At 29.9% G+C, this 17,559-nt stretch overlaps 1 pseudogene; it reads right to left on the reverse strand.

Annotated features, from left to right (window-relative positions):
• Nucleotides 1-393: 393 nt before the first annotated feature.
• On the reverse strand, nucleotides 394-3,349 carry LOC135962832 (uncharacterized; annotated as a pseudogene).
• Nucleotides 3,350-17,559: the final 14,210 nt, after the last annotated feature.

A 17,559-nucleotide genomic window follows, 5' to 3' on the forward strand; every position in this document is an offset into this window, starting at 1 on the left:
GGTTTATTTGTTTTGATTTATTATTATTTACTAATTATATATGAATAATGATTGTTAGAAAACATTTTTTTTTATATATAACATTATTAATTTTTTATGGATTTTATATGAAAAAAGCCTAAAAAACTAATGTTGTGTAGATTGTTCCTCGTCCAACATATTTTCTGTACAGGTATAGCATCGATGCATAAGTGTTGAATGCTCTGCACAAACTGGATTGTTACAGGAATGACAATAGGCCCTTGTTTTCCGCTGCCGTCCGTACTCAGAACGGCATAGGCGACATGACGGTGTGTTCGTTGTAGACGCTCCTTCTGGTCTTGATAATATCTAAAAAGAACAAAATAATGTAGTTATTCTGCTTTTGAACATTAGAATTGTTTTGTCTTACCTTTACATCAAATGCTTCCATTGCGTTCCGTATCCTTGGATATGCGGTTATGCGCTCGTTCCTCTATGTTTGATAGTGCCAATTGTTTTGTCAGCATCAGTAGGAATGACCGTCGTCTGACACTTCTTTTTATTGGCTTCATCTCATTGTATGAAATAAATGCAGCTAATACAGCAATGTCCACCATTTTAAAAAACATGGCCAATGGCCAGCGGTTTGTTGAGCGCTTGCATGTATATGTGCCAAGCATATGGTCCATTGTATCAACGCACAGTGGTTTCAGAGAATAAATCAAAATTCCATAAACAAAAGTGCATGACTTTGGACAAAAGTGGGAGACACGGGTCTTTTTTTTGGTCTTTTATCACGTAGTGGTGTCCGTATATGGTTATATTTCCATGGCTTAAAAAATTACATACAGTGTTATTAAGTAACATTAGTTAATAACTAAGGTAAAATATCATATTAATAAAAAAAATAAAATATTACTGATTTTTATAAATTAAACTGTATTTTAATAATTATTTGGATAACCCCGACGACCAAGAACATCATGAAGGCGTTTTGTCATTGATGAAACCAGTTTTTCGGTGTATTTGGAACTAATATTTCTCCTTTCCTCAGTTAATACTGTTTGAAGTATTTCCTTTAATATTATTACATGGTTTTGTATTTTTCACTCCAGCATATCCCATAAATGTTCTATGGGATTTAGGTCTGGTGACTGCGGAGGAGTTTTCAATTGTTTTTGTTTTATTAAACAACTACCAAAGCCTTGTGTTGTGTGTAGTATGCTTTGGGTCGTTGTCTTGCAGGAATATATAATCATCTTCAATGTCTAAATAGACCTTATGATCCATTGTCGATGGAATAAATTCTAAATTTCCCACACCTTCACTTGTCATGTACCCCCGTACCACCACTGCACCACCACCATGCTTAACTGTTGGTTTTAAATTTTTAGGACTAAGCACTGTACAAGGCTTTCTCCAAACAAACTGACGGTCTTTTACGGATGCAGTACTTGCATTCATCCGTGAACAGAACATTTTTCCAGAACTCTGGAGGCATATTTATGTGTTCTTTAGTGAATGCAATTCGTTTTTGTCTATTAACTATCAAATAATTTTACGTTCAGCTACATTAATTAATTTGCTGTTCGCCATTTCTTGAAATTATTAAAATTTGAAACAAAAAATTTTCAAAAATCACTTTTATGATGAGATGATCACACAATAACAAAAACAGTTACAAATTACCTTTAATTTTTATGTACGCATACTTTTGCATACACGAAAAGTTAGCATACCATTGTTTTTAAGCTGTCAATTATTACCAAACTTTGCAAATGCAAAATGAAAATACCTATCGTAATTTTCAAATGTTTATCTATACATAAAAACCAATTTCAAGTGATTACCGTTGTTACTTACGACTAAAATAGCCTGTTAAAATATATAAAGTAGTTTGTACGCAAACTAATGCGGCCAAGTGTACATATATCAAGTATTAAGCAAATTTAAAACTCTTTGAGTTTAACTACTTGTTTTCTGTGTTGGTAAGTTTCGAGCTCCAGAAATAAATGGATCTGAAGTTAAAAATATCCTATTTAAAAGATCTATATTTGTAGCAAGCCACGATATTTTTCGTGTATGTTGTAATCTAAACTGTTTTATATCCAATAATTCACCTATTGACACTAATGCATTCTTGTTCACCTCAGCTCCGTGGAGCTGAATTTTGTGTACCGACGGAGGGAGGGATACTCCTCAACCAGTTTCTTGACTGTCTATACAGCATATTTCTCAAACTTTACAGCATCAGTTTCAAATTCAGAATTTATAGCTTGGAGAATGGTGCACATCTTTGCAAAATGTCCTTATCGATTCCTGTTATTTTTTATGAAAGATCGACATTTTGGAAAAATCTCCTCGCTATATTGCCAAAGTTCGAATTTTCGCAACCACCAGCTTTTGGCCTATCTATCAAAAGTACCATTTACACCCGAAATCGTTGCTGAATATATTGTTTTCTCTTCAAAACACTTGACTTTTCGTTCTTACTGTTGTTCCACAGATGAGGTCCAAACAACTAAAAGTCTACGTGAAAAAGTAGTTTTTAAAAAATGTGTGTTTTGAAATGGTCAAAAAAGTATTCTTCAGGGATTTTTTAATGGGCTTATATTTTCTCAGCTTTTATTATTTAATTTTTTAGTTTTCTATTGGTAGAAAATAAGTTAAAATTTAATGTTTGTGGGGTTTTTGGATACTTCTGCCCCAATATCGCGAATAACTTTTTAGATAAATTTAAGTTTTCTTTTCTGACATAACGACACTTTCAACGGACACGAAAATTAAATCTCGCAGAAAAAAACAACAAAATTTGTTAGATTCATATAACTTAGAGTGTTGTCAATAAATTTAGTGCAATAAAGCTTAGAAAAAAACATTATTTTGTTTTTGTTGGCGGTGTAATCCAAAATAGCAAACGGCTTCTTCTTTTCATTTTGCATGTCCACACCACAAGTATAATGTTGTGTCGACAGCAAAATTACCGCTTTGTTCTTCTTGGGCACATATGAACATATCGCCTTCGTTGAAGCCGAACAATGTGCTGTTGACAGGACGCTTATGATTTTTTTGGAATTCCCGAGGCAAACATGTCGTATTCGAGCGCACTGTTCCAACATATGCGGTTTTCTTCCTGATCAAAGTTCACGCCAAATCCAAAGTTGTGAAAAAATTGTCGGCATAAATTGTGCGGCCTGTATTCAAATATCTCTCCGAAAGTTGAAGTACAACATTCTGCCCTTGATTCACCTCTCGTGCCTGGTCAGGCAATTTCCCAGAGTAAATCATTCCTTTGACAGGATAAAATGATTTTGAGTCGCACAACCACCATATCTTTATACCGTACTTGGCAGGCTTCGATGGAATGTATTGTGTGAAGCGGGTGGGAATAACTGCTCATCAACGGTCACTGCATCATGCGGAGTGTAAGCTGCTGCCAAGTTAGACTGCAACATTTGCCAAATATCATCAATAGCCGCAGTTTTGCTGTTGATTAGTCGCTGCTGTCGCGTAAGGCATTGGTTTTCGAATCTAAGGCATTGGTTTTATGCACTTCATACGATCTAATGATAATGCAGCTTTATATATTGAACAGCGCGTTGGGTCAAGAGGTTCACTATTCGATTTAGTGAGTCCAGCATACAAAATAATAGCAAAAAACTCTTTCAAAGTTTCCATTCCTTTGTGTTAGTTGGATTTACCAAATTCCATGCAGCGTTCATGAGCGAGCGGAAAATGGTAAAGGGATCATATGTGGTTCCTACTGGTCCCGGATTCCTCCTTGTGTAGGAATGAGTACGGGAAGGATGAAAGGAAAGGCACAATTAAATAATTCAAAAAGTAACTAAAATTCAAGGAACACGTTTGTGATGTGTTCAAACAAAAAAACAATCCAAAACGATTTCTTGAAATTTCAGTACAAAGTCCCAGCGGACCTTTTCACACATTCTCAATAGAAAATAAACTATTGGTCGAATCGCTTTGATTTTTTTTAAATGATTCTAGATAAAATTTCCTTACAATACATGTGGGGGCGGGTATACTTCCCATGAACCATCAAGGAGTAATTTCAGTTTGAAAATGGAGATATCTCACCCGGAGATATCCTCGCATATTATGGGGACATTGTGATCCCTATGGATATTACTATTGCGAATGCTGACAGCTTTCCTTGCTATTTTTCAACGTTAGATGAGGAGACTCTTCCACATAGCTGAATGCCGCAAAGCCATATTAACCAGTGCAATTTAAAATAACGTATTTATTAACTAGCCTTCAAAATACTCCTAGACCAATTGCGGATCTCAAATAGTTCAGTACGGTGGCTCAGAATTGATTTTCATTGGCCAGAACATGTTTAGTTGCCATCGATTTTAAACATTTTAGTGCCATTAGTTAGTAAACATATCAAAACTAAGGTAGCAAAAATATTTGGTCAACATATTGGAAATTGTGGGCGCGACATTCTGGTTAACATAAATATTTAATTTTAGAAAAAACCTTGTAAATTATTATAGATAATGGACTAACATTTTTTTTGCTAATTTATTTGGATTGTAGTTTTTAAAAACGGTGTAGATGGCCAGTGTACTATTTATTTTTAAAATTTTATAAAATATTTTTTAAACTACTACTATATTTACTTCAAATTTGAATTTTAAAGGCCCGTAGAATTTTTTATATTAGCAATTTTTATACAAATTGCGCTAATTTTCTCTCTGTATAGATTTAAATTTAAATTTTTGTAGTCGCTTTTATTTTACTTGCTTATATTTATGAGTCTAATTAATATACGCGTAGCCTTACAATTTTTACCTGTTTTGGCCCTTTTCAATAAGAAGTATAGCTAGCATAGTTTTTATTTCCATTTAACTATGGGAATTCAATTTGGGAATTTTATTTGTACTGTGTGTCCCAGGCAAGAATACAACATGTATTTTGAATGCGTCCTTGTTGAAAATAATAATATATACAAGCTTGTGCTATTGAGAACTAGAGCAAGTTTGAAGGTACCAACAATTTGTATGTGCTTAAATTGTATACGGTTCAACCTTTTTAGTTAATTTTTGTCATAATATTCCAGCCAATTTCACATCATTATATTATATAATTTTATATTTAGACATAAAAATTGCTAAAAAGCCTAGGCTAAATTAATTTTTTACTGTCTAAATAAGATTGAAAAGGGCTAAATTTACCCTGAAAAGGGCTAAATTGGCAACTCTGAACCTTGGATTCAATATGTATGAATACCGAGATATTTCATATGGCTCTGTTCTGGAATTTTGACGTTGTTTATGTGTATAGGAAGGACAACTTTCTCGTCTTAGAGTAAATGTAACGTGAGTACATTTTCTTGCATTGACTTTTATTTTCCATTTGTGAAGCCATTTTTCCAAATCACCGATTTGGAAAAATGGTGATCCGCAAATGTAGATGTGTGAGTCAGTGTGCTAGATAGGGCCGATATAAAATAAATATTAACGGCCCTAGAATACTTCCCTGTGGTACACCAGCGGATCTTTTTCGAAATGACTAGATCACATCTTTTGTTCTGATTTGGAAAGATCTTTTATATGAACCAAAATCTTTCTACCAAAATTTGTAAGGATCGGTCCATAATATATAAACACTGGCGGCATGAAATAACATCAAAATAATAAAATAACCCCTCCAAAATTTGGGAACTTATTTCATATGCAATAAAACCCCAATTTTGAAAATGAAATTAGACCCCAACGAAATGACATAATGTCTCAAACTGAAATGAAATAATACCCCATTATTGGGGTCTTATTTTATATGAAAAAAGAACCGCAATTTTTAAAATGAAATAAGTCAAATAAGTCAGAGTCAATCCATCATGGTTTAACTTTATCCGATATTACTTAGATATTCAGATATGTTATAACTACACAATTTTATTGCAAAACATTAATGATAAACCTTTTCCAAACTTCAGAGTTGATCCGTCATGGTTTAACATTACTTTTACATAGATTTTCATATAATAGAATTTCAAACTGTTTGAATTTTAAAATAAAAATTTGTTGCTGAAATTACTCTGTCGGTAGCTTATTCCCTGTAAAATAAGCCGGATGCGGCTATTAACCTATCTGTTTCATTCTCTGATGTGTTGGGAGATTTTAAACAATATGAATGAATTCCACCACACATCATCGATTTTATGTAGACATCATCGATTTTATGTAAAATGAAATAAGTCCCCAAACTTCACCGTGTTTCAAAAACAATCACCCTAACTATTAATTTTTGTTAAAGTCGACTTTATTTTAAAACAGAACTTTTGTTTTTTTCTTACCATAAGAAATATTATAAAAAAAAACTTTCAAAACTTTTTCCAACACATACATTGAAATAAATGAAAATATTTTGCAATGAATGTAAAAAAAATTTTAAAAAACAAAATGTACATAAAAATTCAAAACAAAAAACATATTTTAAAATAATAAAACAACATTTTAAATTATATTGGAAATTTGTTTTATGATAATAAAACAAATCAAATATTTAAAATAGTAGTCAACTTTATGGACTTAAAATCGACATTAAAGCTTTTGTATTTTGGATGAGTGTTTTTATTTACTTTTGATAAAATAATATAAACATTTTTGTTCATATGAACTTGTATAGTTTCCTGAACTGTAACCCAACAACATGGACAGTTGTAATTTTGGAAGGCATTTGAAATAGCACCTGCCATTAGTTTAATGAGATTTGTTGAAATGTGATTTGTAAATATATTTCGAATTAGTGTAATATTTTGCGGCGAAGGCGAAAAATTGTGTAAAAAATTAAATAATACCCCAAAATATGCAATAACCCACTAAAAATCGTTATTGTTGCTCTCTGTACTAATTTTTGGGGGGTTATTTCATTTTATTTTTGGAAGTTATTTCATGCCGCCATAAACACTACATCAGAAAAATATTTAATTGTCACATATTGATTGTGGATATACAGGATTCGACACAGCCGAATATAACACTCTTACTTTTTATAAATTACTTTCCTATCATTGTCCACTGTAAAAACATACGAAATTATAGCGGAGCTAACGTCTTAAGAAAAGTATCAAGATTTATTTTAATGGCAGGATTTTTTATTCTTTTTTTATAGCATGGTATACAATTAAAAACTAACAAAAAATTCCGGTATTAATTATATTCATTTAATTTTTTATAATTTTTTATATTTTATTGCAAAAATTTAATGTAAAAGCATTTCCAAACTTCAGAGTCAATCCATCATGGTTTAACTTTATCCGATATTACTTAGATATTCAGATATGTTATAACTACACAATTTTATTGCAAAACATTAATGATAAACCTTTTCCAAACTTCAGAGTTGATCCGTCATGGTTTAACATTACTTTTACATAGATTTTCATATAATAGAATTTCAAACTGTTTGAATTTTAAAATAAAAATTTGTTGCTGAAATTACTCTGTCGGTAGCTTATTCCCTGTAAAATAAGCCGGATGCGGCTATTAACCTATCTGTTTCATTCTCTGATGTGTTGGGAGATTTTAAACAATATGAATGAATTCCACCACACATCATCGATTTTATGTAGACACATACATACCTTTTTTGATATTTCGAAAAAATCGCGATTTTATTCACGATTTCAATCATATAGAGAAATATGTATTAACAATAATAAAAGATACACAATAGCTTATTGTTTTTAACTTTCTGATAAATTAAAATCACAAATAAAAACGCGAGTTTTTCGAAATTAAAAAATAAAAATATAAATGTCCAAATGATTCGAAAGAGTATGTACATTAGGCAGGATCGAATTGTATGGACGATCAAAAAGTAAAAAATCGTATAGCAGAAACGGAATCTACGTAAAATTCTAAGAAAGTTTCCTCAAGAAACCATAGGTCTAAAATCAAATCAAATCCTATCTTGCGCATTTCGTATTTTATCCAATAAAAAAAAATTAATACTGAAATATCATTGGATAAAAGACGAAATGCGCAAGATAGGATTTGATTTTAGACCTATGGTTTCTTGGGGAACATTTCTTAGAATTTTTCGTAGAATGCATTTCTGCTATACGATTTTTCGTGAAAAAAATCGACCCACCCTAATGTACATATTTAGCGAATATGATCAAAATCGAAAGACCCAATGTCAATTTGTTTGTGATGTCTTATGGAGTTCATGGAGTACTATACATATATGTTAAAAATCTTCCAGGGCCATCCATTTTTTTTAAGTTAGTGTTGAATATAGAAAATCAAAGAAAACAAACGTCCTGTATGTAGTACAATATTTTACTTACAATTATAATAACACAATTTTTTATTTACATACATTAAAAAAGCAATTAAATAATTAAAAAAAATGTATAATATAGGAATTCAATTCACTTAATTTATTGCAATAAATTTGGATTAGGTAATTTTATACAAAAAAAATGTTTGGGGAATTATCATTGTCTTCATCGAAGGTGTGTATATTCCTTTCGTACATAAACAATTTGTGGTTTTTCGTGGTAATTTAATTAATAAATTTAGTTTTTTTTTTAACTAAAGAATGGCATCGATATGTGAGAAATAAAGCGGTTTAATAAATAACTAATTAAACTTAATTACTGACAAATGCAAACATTGTAAAAATATACATGCTTATAAGGAATAATGCCTAGTTTTTGACTTGTTTAGTAGGACTAAGATGAGCATTAACCAAATGATTCTATGGTTTTCCACAGCTGAATAAAAGCAAGCACAAGAAAATATCAGAGAATAACGTCAAGTATATCTACCATAAAGAAGTGGCCACTTAAAATCCGTACGCACTGTAGTAATAAAAAGATTTACATATGTTATTAACAACAAATCTACCGCTTTTCTACAATGAATTGCAAGCCATTATGTTTAGTTTTAAAAAGTGTAGACACAACGGAAAAAGAAGAAAGCTAGTGATAAAATTGTGCACAAATATCTAGAAAATCCGACTTTATCGTGTTAAAAGAAACCCAAAATCTGATTTTTGGAAGATATCAAGTCAGAAATTTTACATCTCGGCAGCTCGAGGTTGTGTGGTCTTTAAATATGAATACGTAAAGAATATGAATATGAATACGTTAGAAGAGTCAAGATTTTCAGAAATGTTTTTAAAGAATTTTCAGAATTATATATAAAAAGATAGTTTGGAAAAGCGATTGTTGTCATTTATAAGACATCATCTGATACAAAGTTTTAGTCAAGTTGTCATTACTCAATGACAAGTTGTCATTACTCAAATACAACTATGAAGTGGTATAATGAGAATAATATTGGTGTTATAGCAAAACACATCAATTAAACAAATTGCCCAAATCATCGTCCAACCGAGATATATTGGAGAATTGTTAAACGTAAATTGAAAAAGAGTGCAGTTACAGTAAATAACCAGATTTTGATGAGAACAAAGTGGAATAAATATGCTGGAATAACGGTAGAAGTGGGAAGTAATGTTGTGCAGCTATTAATAGGAGGCATAAAAAGAAAGGCCAGAAAATGTATTCGAAATAAAGACACATAAACCTGCAGTTATATTTTTAAAGCTTAATTATTTTCATGTATACAATGTTAACATACGTTGTTTCATTTAAAAGTTATGCTCGTTTTAATCCGTCCGGATTTTAAGTGGCCACTTCTTTATTGATGGGTTTGAACTAGATTTTAATATCTAGTTTGTTTGTGCAAAAATAAAATTTATTTTTTGATTTTTTCGAGCAGGAATAGGTTGTTTTTTTACTATAATTTTTCGAGCAAAAATAGAAACAGAAAAAAAGTTATTTTTCGAAGTTTATGCAAAAAGTCATAACTGTAACGGTTATACAAAAAGTTACGGTTCCTAGTTAAAATATCAATTGTTGGAAATATTTATATATGTAGTATAGTTGCTATTGCAGTTTGTACTGATAACAAAAATAATACAAATAAATCTAAACTTGCTTAAATGTAAATAAAACAAGTAAGAGTGCTATATTCGGCTATGCCGAATCTTATATACCCTTCACCTTTGTTGTGGATGCATTATTATTTTTTATAATTAGTATATGGGGGATTTCATGTCAAGTGAACCAACTTTTGAAATCGATGTCTTCCGATCGGGATGAAATTTGCACCAAGGTTAGCTCTATTGGATAGTAACTCAGACACAATTTTTCAACAACATCGGTCGAGAACTCTCTGAGTTATAGGGGGTAAAATTTTGACAATTTGGTCAAACAGGGGTTTTTTCTTATCCATGTAACTTATTACCTATTGTTCTTAGCAAAATGTGTTCCAAATAGTATAGATAGCTATTTCTTCGATCTTTCGAAAAAAAATATTTAAAAAAAAAAATAAAAAATTTTTAATATTTTTTTTCCGAAATCAAAAACTTTTTTGACTTTTTTTTAAAATACGCTATTTTTTTTTATTTTTTTTTTTTTTCTTAAAATAAAGTTTAGATATTTTCCTTGAACAACTACTTGGTCGCTTAGTGGGATGCGAGTGGGATATCTATCAAAATAAATATTTTGTAACTCAAAACATAAAATTTTTGACTTTTTTTGCAAAATCAAAAACTTTGTTGACTTTTTTTTTCAAAATGGACCCTTTTTTAATCTTTTTTTTTAGGTCAAACAAAAGCTTAGATATTATCCTTGAAGACCCTTTTGGTCGCTTAGTGGGATGCGAGTGGGATATCTATCAAAATAAATATTTTTTAACTCAAGACTTACAATTTTTGACTTTTTTTTTTGCAAATACGATTTTTTTTCCAAATGGGCCCTTTTTTTAAAATTTTTTTTGTAGTCAAAAGAAAGCTTAGGTCCATTCCTTTAAGATATTTTTAGTCCCTTAGTGGGATGCGAGTAGGATATCTATCAAAATAAATATTTTGTAACGCAAGACACACAATTTTTTAATTTTTTTTTGCAAAATCAAAATTTTTTTCCAATATGGGCCCTTTTTTAATTTTTTTTTTTGCTCAAAAGAAAGCCTAGGTCCATTCCTTTAAGATATTTTTAGTCCCTTAGTGGGATGCGAGTGGGATATCTATCAAAATAAATGTTTTAACACAAAAATTGTATGTCTTGAGTTACAAAACATTTATTTTGATATATATCCCACTCGCATCCCACTAAGCGATCAAAACCATCTTAAAGGAATAGGCCTAAGCTTTCTTTATAGCAAAAAAAAAAATTACAAAAAGGGCCCATTTTAAAAAAAAGTCAAAAAAGTTTTTGATTTTGCCAAAAAATCAAAAATTGTATATCTTGAGTTACAAAATATTTATTTTGATAGATATCCCACTCGTATCCCACTAAGGGACCTAAAATATCTTAAAGGAATGGACCTAAGCTTTCTTTTGACTAAAAAAAAATTTTTAAAAAAGGGCCCATTTTGAAAAAAAATTCGAATTTGCAAAAAAAAAGTCAATAATTGAATGTCTTGAGTTACAACATTTTTATTTTAATAGATATCCTACTCACATCTTCCTAAGTGACAAAATAGGTCTTAAAGGAAAAGACCTAAGCTTTCTTTTGAGCAAAAAAAATTTTTAAAAAAAAGTCCCATATTGGAAAAAAATTTCGATTTTGCAAAAAAAAATTAAAAAATTGTATGTCTTGCGTTACAAAATATTTATTTTGATAGATATCCCACTCGCATCCCACTAAGGGACTAAAAATATCTTAAAGGAATGGACCTAGGCTTTCTTTTGAGCAAAAAAAAAAATTAAAAAAGGGCCCATATTGGAAAAAAATTTTGATTTTGCAAAAAAAAATTAAAAAATTTTTAAAAAAGGGCCCATTTTGAAAAAAAATTCGAATTTGCAAAAAAAAAAGTCAAAAATTGTAAGTCTTGAGTTAAAAAATATTTATTTTGATAGATATCCCACTCGCATCCCACTAAGCGACCAAAAGGGTCTTCAAGGATAATATCTAAGCTTTTGTTTGACCTAAAAAAAAAGATTAAAAAAGGGTCCATTTTGAAAAAAAAAAGTCAACAAAGTTTTTGATTTTGCAAAAAAAGTCAAAAATTTTATGTTTTGAGTTACAAAATATTTATTTTGATAGATATCCCACTCGCATCCCACTAAGCGACCAAGTAGGTGTTCAAGGAAAATATCTAAACTTTATTTTAAGAAAAAAAAAAAAAGAAAAAAAAATAGCGTATTTTAAAAAAAAGTCAAAAAAGTTTTTGATTTCGGAAAAAAAATATTAAAAATTTTTTATTTTTTTTTTTTAATATTTTTTTTCGAAAGATCGAAGAAATAGCTATCTATACTATTTGGAACACATTTTGCTAAGAACAATAGGTAATAAGTTACATGGATAAGAAAAAACCCCTGTTTGACCAAATTGTCAAAATTTTACCCCCTATAACTCAGAGAGTTCTCGACCGATGTTGTTGAAAAAAGTCAATAATTGAATGTCTTGAGTTACAACATTTTTATTTTAATAGATATCCTACTCACATCTTCCTAAGTGACAAAATAGGTCTTAAAGGAAAAGACCTAAGCTTTCTTTTGAGCAAAAAAAATTTTTAAAAAAAAGTCCCATATTGGAAAAAAATTTCGATTTTGCAAAAAAAAATTAAAAAATTGTATGTCTTGCGTTACAAAATATTTATTTTGATAGATATCCCACTCGCATCCCACTAAGGGACTAAAAATATCTTAAAGGAATGGACCTAGGCTTTCTTTTGAGCAAAAAAAAAAATTAAAAAAGGGCCCATATTGGAAAAAAATTTTGATTTTGCAAAAAAAAATTAAAAAATTTTTAAAAAAGGGCCCATTTTGAAAAAAAATTCGAATTTGCAAAAAAAAAAGTCAAAAATTGTAAGTCTTGAGTTAAAAAATATTTATTTTGATAGATATCCCACTCGCATCCCACTAAGCGACCAAAAGGGTCTTCAAGGATAATATCTAAGCTTTTGTTTGACCTAAAAAAAAAGATTAAAAAAGGGTCCATTTTGAAAAAAAAAAGTCAACAAAGTTTTTGATTTTGCAAAAAAAGTCAAAAATTTTATGTTTTGAGTTACAAAATATTTATTTTGATAGATATCCCACTCGCATCCCACTAAGCGACCAAGTAGGTGTTCAAGGAAAATATCTAAACTTTATTTTAAGAAAAAAAAAAAAAGAAAAAAAAATAGCGTATTTTAAAAAAAAGTCAAAAAAGTTTTTGATTTCGGAAAAAAAATATTAAAAATTTTTTATTTTTTTTTTTTAATATTTTTTTTCGAAAGATCGAAGAAATAGCTATCTATACTATTTGGAACACATTTTGCTAAGAACAATAGGTAATAAGTTACATGGATAAGAAAAAACCCCTGTTTGACCAAATTGTCAAAATTTTACCCCCTATAACTCAGAGAGTTCTCGACCGATGTTGTTGAAAAATTGTGTCTGAGTTACTATCCAATAGAGCTAACCTTGGTGCAAATTTCATCCCGATCGGAAGACATCGATTTCAAAAGTTGGTTCACTTGACATGAAATCCCCCATATATGTATGTACATTGCCCACTTTCAGCGTACAGCATCCTAAATTTATCAAGAACACAAAAAACAACAACAACGCCAAACGAAACAAAACACCAAAAGAAAAAACAAAATACGCAAGGCAATGAAACCAACACACATCCAAACATACGTTTAATTGTATAAAAAACAACAACAACGCCAAAAGAAACAAAATACGCAAAGCCTGCACATTCAAACATACGATTTGTTGATTTTTTGTCAAAAAAACCAACACACAACCAAACTAAACTTTAGTTGTATAAAAAACAACAACAACGCCAAAAGAAACAAAACACAAAAAAAAACAAAATACACAAAGCTTGCACATCCAAGCATACGTTTTGTTGTTTTTTTGTCAAAGCATGCAATACATTGTGTTTTTTGATGAAATTTTCAGAGGTTGTCTCGGATTTTTGCTCATATCTCCGTTATTTATGGACGGATTTTGCTGATTTTAAATAGCAAAATTCTCGAAAGTATGTCTGACAGAATTGTTGAAGATTTGGATCCCGGAGATATCTGGGGCCTTCAGAAAATTGATTTCAACAGACAGACAGACAGACAGACAGACAGACGGACATGGCTTAATCGACTCCGCTATCTATAAGGATCCAGAATATATATACTTTATAGGGTCGGAAATGAAAAATGTAGAAATTACAAACGGAATGACAAACTTATATATACCCTTCTCACGAAGCTGAAGGGTATAAAAACAAACAAACAAACAAACAAAACTGCATCATATTCTTTTATTCCTCTTTGACACTAAATCAGCTAAGTATGGATGTGTTCGTAAATGCAGTAAATTTGTGCATCACTGATGCCACGACCTGCAAACTTTTGCAACATATAACTTAATGATGCATTGGTTGCACAAATTTGCGGCATCACTGCCAACAATTTGCATTAAAAACCGTTTGACGTAAAGCAATAATCGCAAATATGCTTTTTCGAACGCTAAACTTTTAATTTGCTGCAGTGATGCATACTGAATTTACGAACACACCCTATTTAAACTGTAACAAAATTTCAATCTCAATGCAAAAACTAGGCCTTATAATTATTAGAGCATTTTTTATTATTATAAGTAGGGGACGGATTTATATGCAAATACATGCAACTACCATGTAGACTAATTATTAATTAGATAATTATCTATCCGAATCACACATTTTGCACGTTTTATTGATAATGCTTATTTTGTTACATTTTACATGAATATTTTTATATTTATATATATTTATATGCATATTATATTGACTTGACAAAGTGTTTTTTTTTCCAATTTGTTTAGAAAAATTCTTTCGAAATTGAGAAATTGAAAGTAAATATACCTCATTTCTCTATAAAAATTATCATTTTAGAAACATCTAGGTTCAAAAAAGTTTACATTGGTATTTATTTTCATTGTAATTTGTTGCATTGCGATTTGTTTACTTCACATACACATTTACCGCTCTTCAGAATCATTTATTACGAGATGAAAATTAAGGATAGATGCTACTTTACAGCATGATCAACATTTTGATAATGTTAAAAGACAAGTCGCATGATAGAGGCTCTAATTAGTATGGTGTTAAACAAATATTAATCCCAAGATACTAGAATTAATATCCATTGTTTTCTCAGAAAAACATTTATAATTTTCAAACTTTAACTAATTTTTTGTGTTATTTTTGGGCATTGAGCGATCCATACATAGTTAATTATTTTATATATTTTTGTGCAAAAATATAAGTGCATATTTTTTAAATTGATCATATTTTAGGCGCATATTTTCCAATAATAAATACATGAAAATCCGCCCCTTATTATAAGTATTGAACAAAAAAATAATATTTAAAATAACTCGATTAGTGTATTTATAGAATATTCGGTTATACATGGCTATCAAACCCATAAATAGATCTGGTTGCCTGGGCAAATATTGCAGTTAGTAGATAGGAGAGAAATCAACTAAAGAAACATACAAGAAATAAATAAATTATGTATAGCATATGCAGAGAAATTATCCAATAGAAAACAATTTTAAAGAAAACAGACAAGATTTCATTGTTTTCATGTCTTGCCTACCATACACCAAGCGATAGTTTGACTTCGAATGCGAATTAGATTTCGATTTCCGCATGATTGGGTCCATCTGCTGGTATTATTAGATGACCAAACTTATTTGACGAAATGCTTGATGTTTAGTAATTATTATGTGTAGTAGCTTGTAGTGGAAATGAAACATTTTGGATAATGTACTCAAGCGTTACGGCTTGACAGATACGTTTCTTCACTGTGCTCAAACAGAAATAAAAATATGTTCTAACTATTAAAAAAATTTACAATAACCGTTGTACAGAAACTATGTAACCAAAAATTCATTTCGTAAATGAAAACTTCCTTTCTACTTTATGTGGGAAATATGTCGGAAAAGGGAGAACAAAATACGATTTTGGAAATTTTGTAAAAATAAAAAAATAACATAAAATTTGGAAAACAAAAATATTTGAAATTTAGAAATGTTTTTTTTAAATTAATGTTTACGAGAATTAATTTGTTTTTGTACTTTTGTAAACATTTAATTGAAAATTCATATAGTGTTTTATGAATCGAAAATACCGAATCCGACTATCAAGAAGTTTTTTGCAAATGCATATTCAGCCCAATTATGAATAAAAATTCCCCGGGAGTTTTTCCCCTTTTCTCATTTTTCCTATTCAAATTCAATGGGAAAAAACTCCCGGGGAACAAACTCCCGCGGAATTTTTTATTCATAATTGGGCTGATTGGGATTTAAAAATGTTATCATCTTTAATTTTTGGTCGTTTGGACTTACAGTTGTTATGGAAATAAATAAATAAAAAATATATGAAATATAGCTGTAATGGAAAGTACCTCTCAATCTCATAAAAAATATGTTTTTACACTCTTAAGGATATGAAATAAGCTTTAGTTATTGGTATTTTATTGTCATTATTGACAACAAAATCAACTTTATTTTATTTTATCCAAAACATCTCGGAAATACATTTTTAAACACATCAATATAATACACTGTCCCAAAAGCATGTCTGGCAAGTCTGCGTAATAAACCTAGCAACGTTCCGTACAAGGAATATTTTGTGCTGTTATGATGAACTGTTTCATCATAACAGGTTGAGTTTACAGAGAATGAAGCTCAATATCGTATTTTCACAAAATTTGGTAGCATAAACCTATGTGAGTTAAATTTTATCTCGATATTAATAGATTTATTCGTGTTGAAGTATTTTTTGAAAATGGAGCCTTTATGAAAGCTATGCGCAATTATGGTACGATCATTACAAAAATTCAATATATACGAAGGTAATCAAGGTTTCATTTTGTAATTATAACTAGTAATTATACATTGATTTAACAGAGAGAATTTAGTTTTTGAGTACGACTTATATGAGATTTTTAAGTTTTGTACGGATATGAGGATATTAGGGTGATCGGCCCGGTTTTTAATAACCGTTTTTTTTGGTTAATTCGGTTTCGATTTTTTTGAAAACCGGGGTTTTCTCCTCGTATAGCCGGTTGTTTTAAATGTGTGTTTTTATGAGTTTTAGTGTATTAAAAATATTTAAAATCCCCAAAACTTGTTTAAAACAAAAACTACAACTATTTTATATTTATATAAATGTCAAAAGCGATCTGGAAAGCTTAAAAACGTACGTGCTTTGTTAAATATATGCTTTGTTAACTATATGTCCTACAAGTACACTGAGAAAGATCATTTTCAATGTCTAGCTTTATAAAAACAAAACAAAATATTCGAGATATTTTTTTTGGCCAATTTGTGTTTCTATAAATCTAAAGTAGTTGTTGACATTTGCAATTAAATAAAATTCATAAAATATCAACCACACACTTTTAAGAAAAATTCAATTTTAATTTCAACATGGGTCAAATTTGATCCGAAGGCCTTGTGAAGGTTAAAAGAAGTAATCAAAATTAGAATTAAACCGTTTTTAAGCATTTTAAAAAGGTTTATTTTTTGTTATATGATCTCATTTTTGTTGTGTTATGTTTTTCCATGAACTGT

Source organism: Calliphora vicina, chromosome X (assembly GCF_958450345.1).
Source record: "Calliphora vicina chromosome X, idCalVici1.1, whole genome shotgun sequence".
Lineage (NCBI taxonomy): Eukaryota > Metazoa > Arthropoda > Insecta > Diptera > Calliphoridae > Calliphora > Calliphora vicina.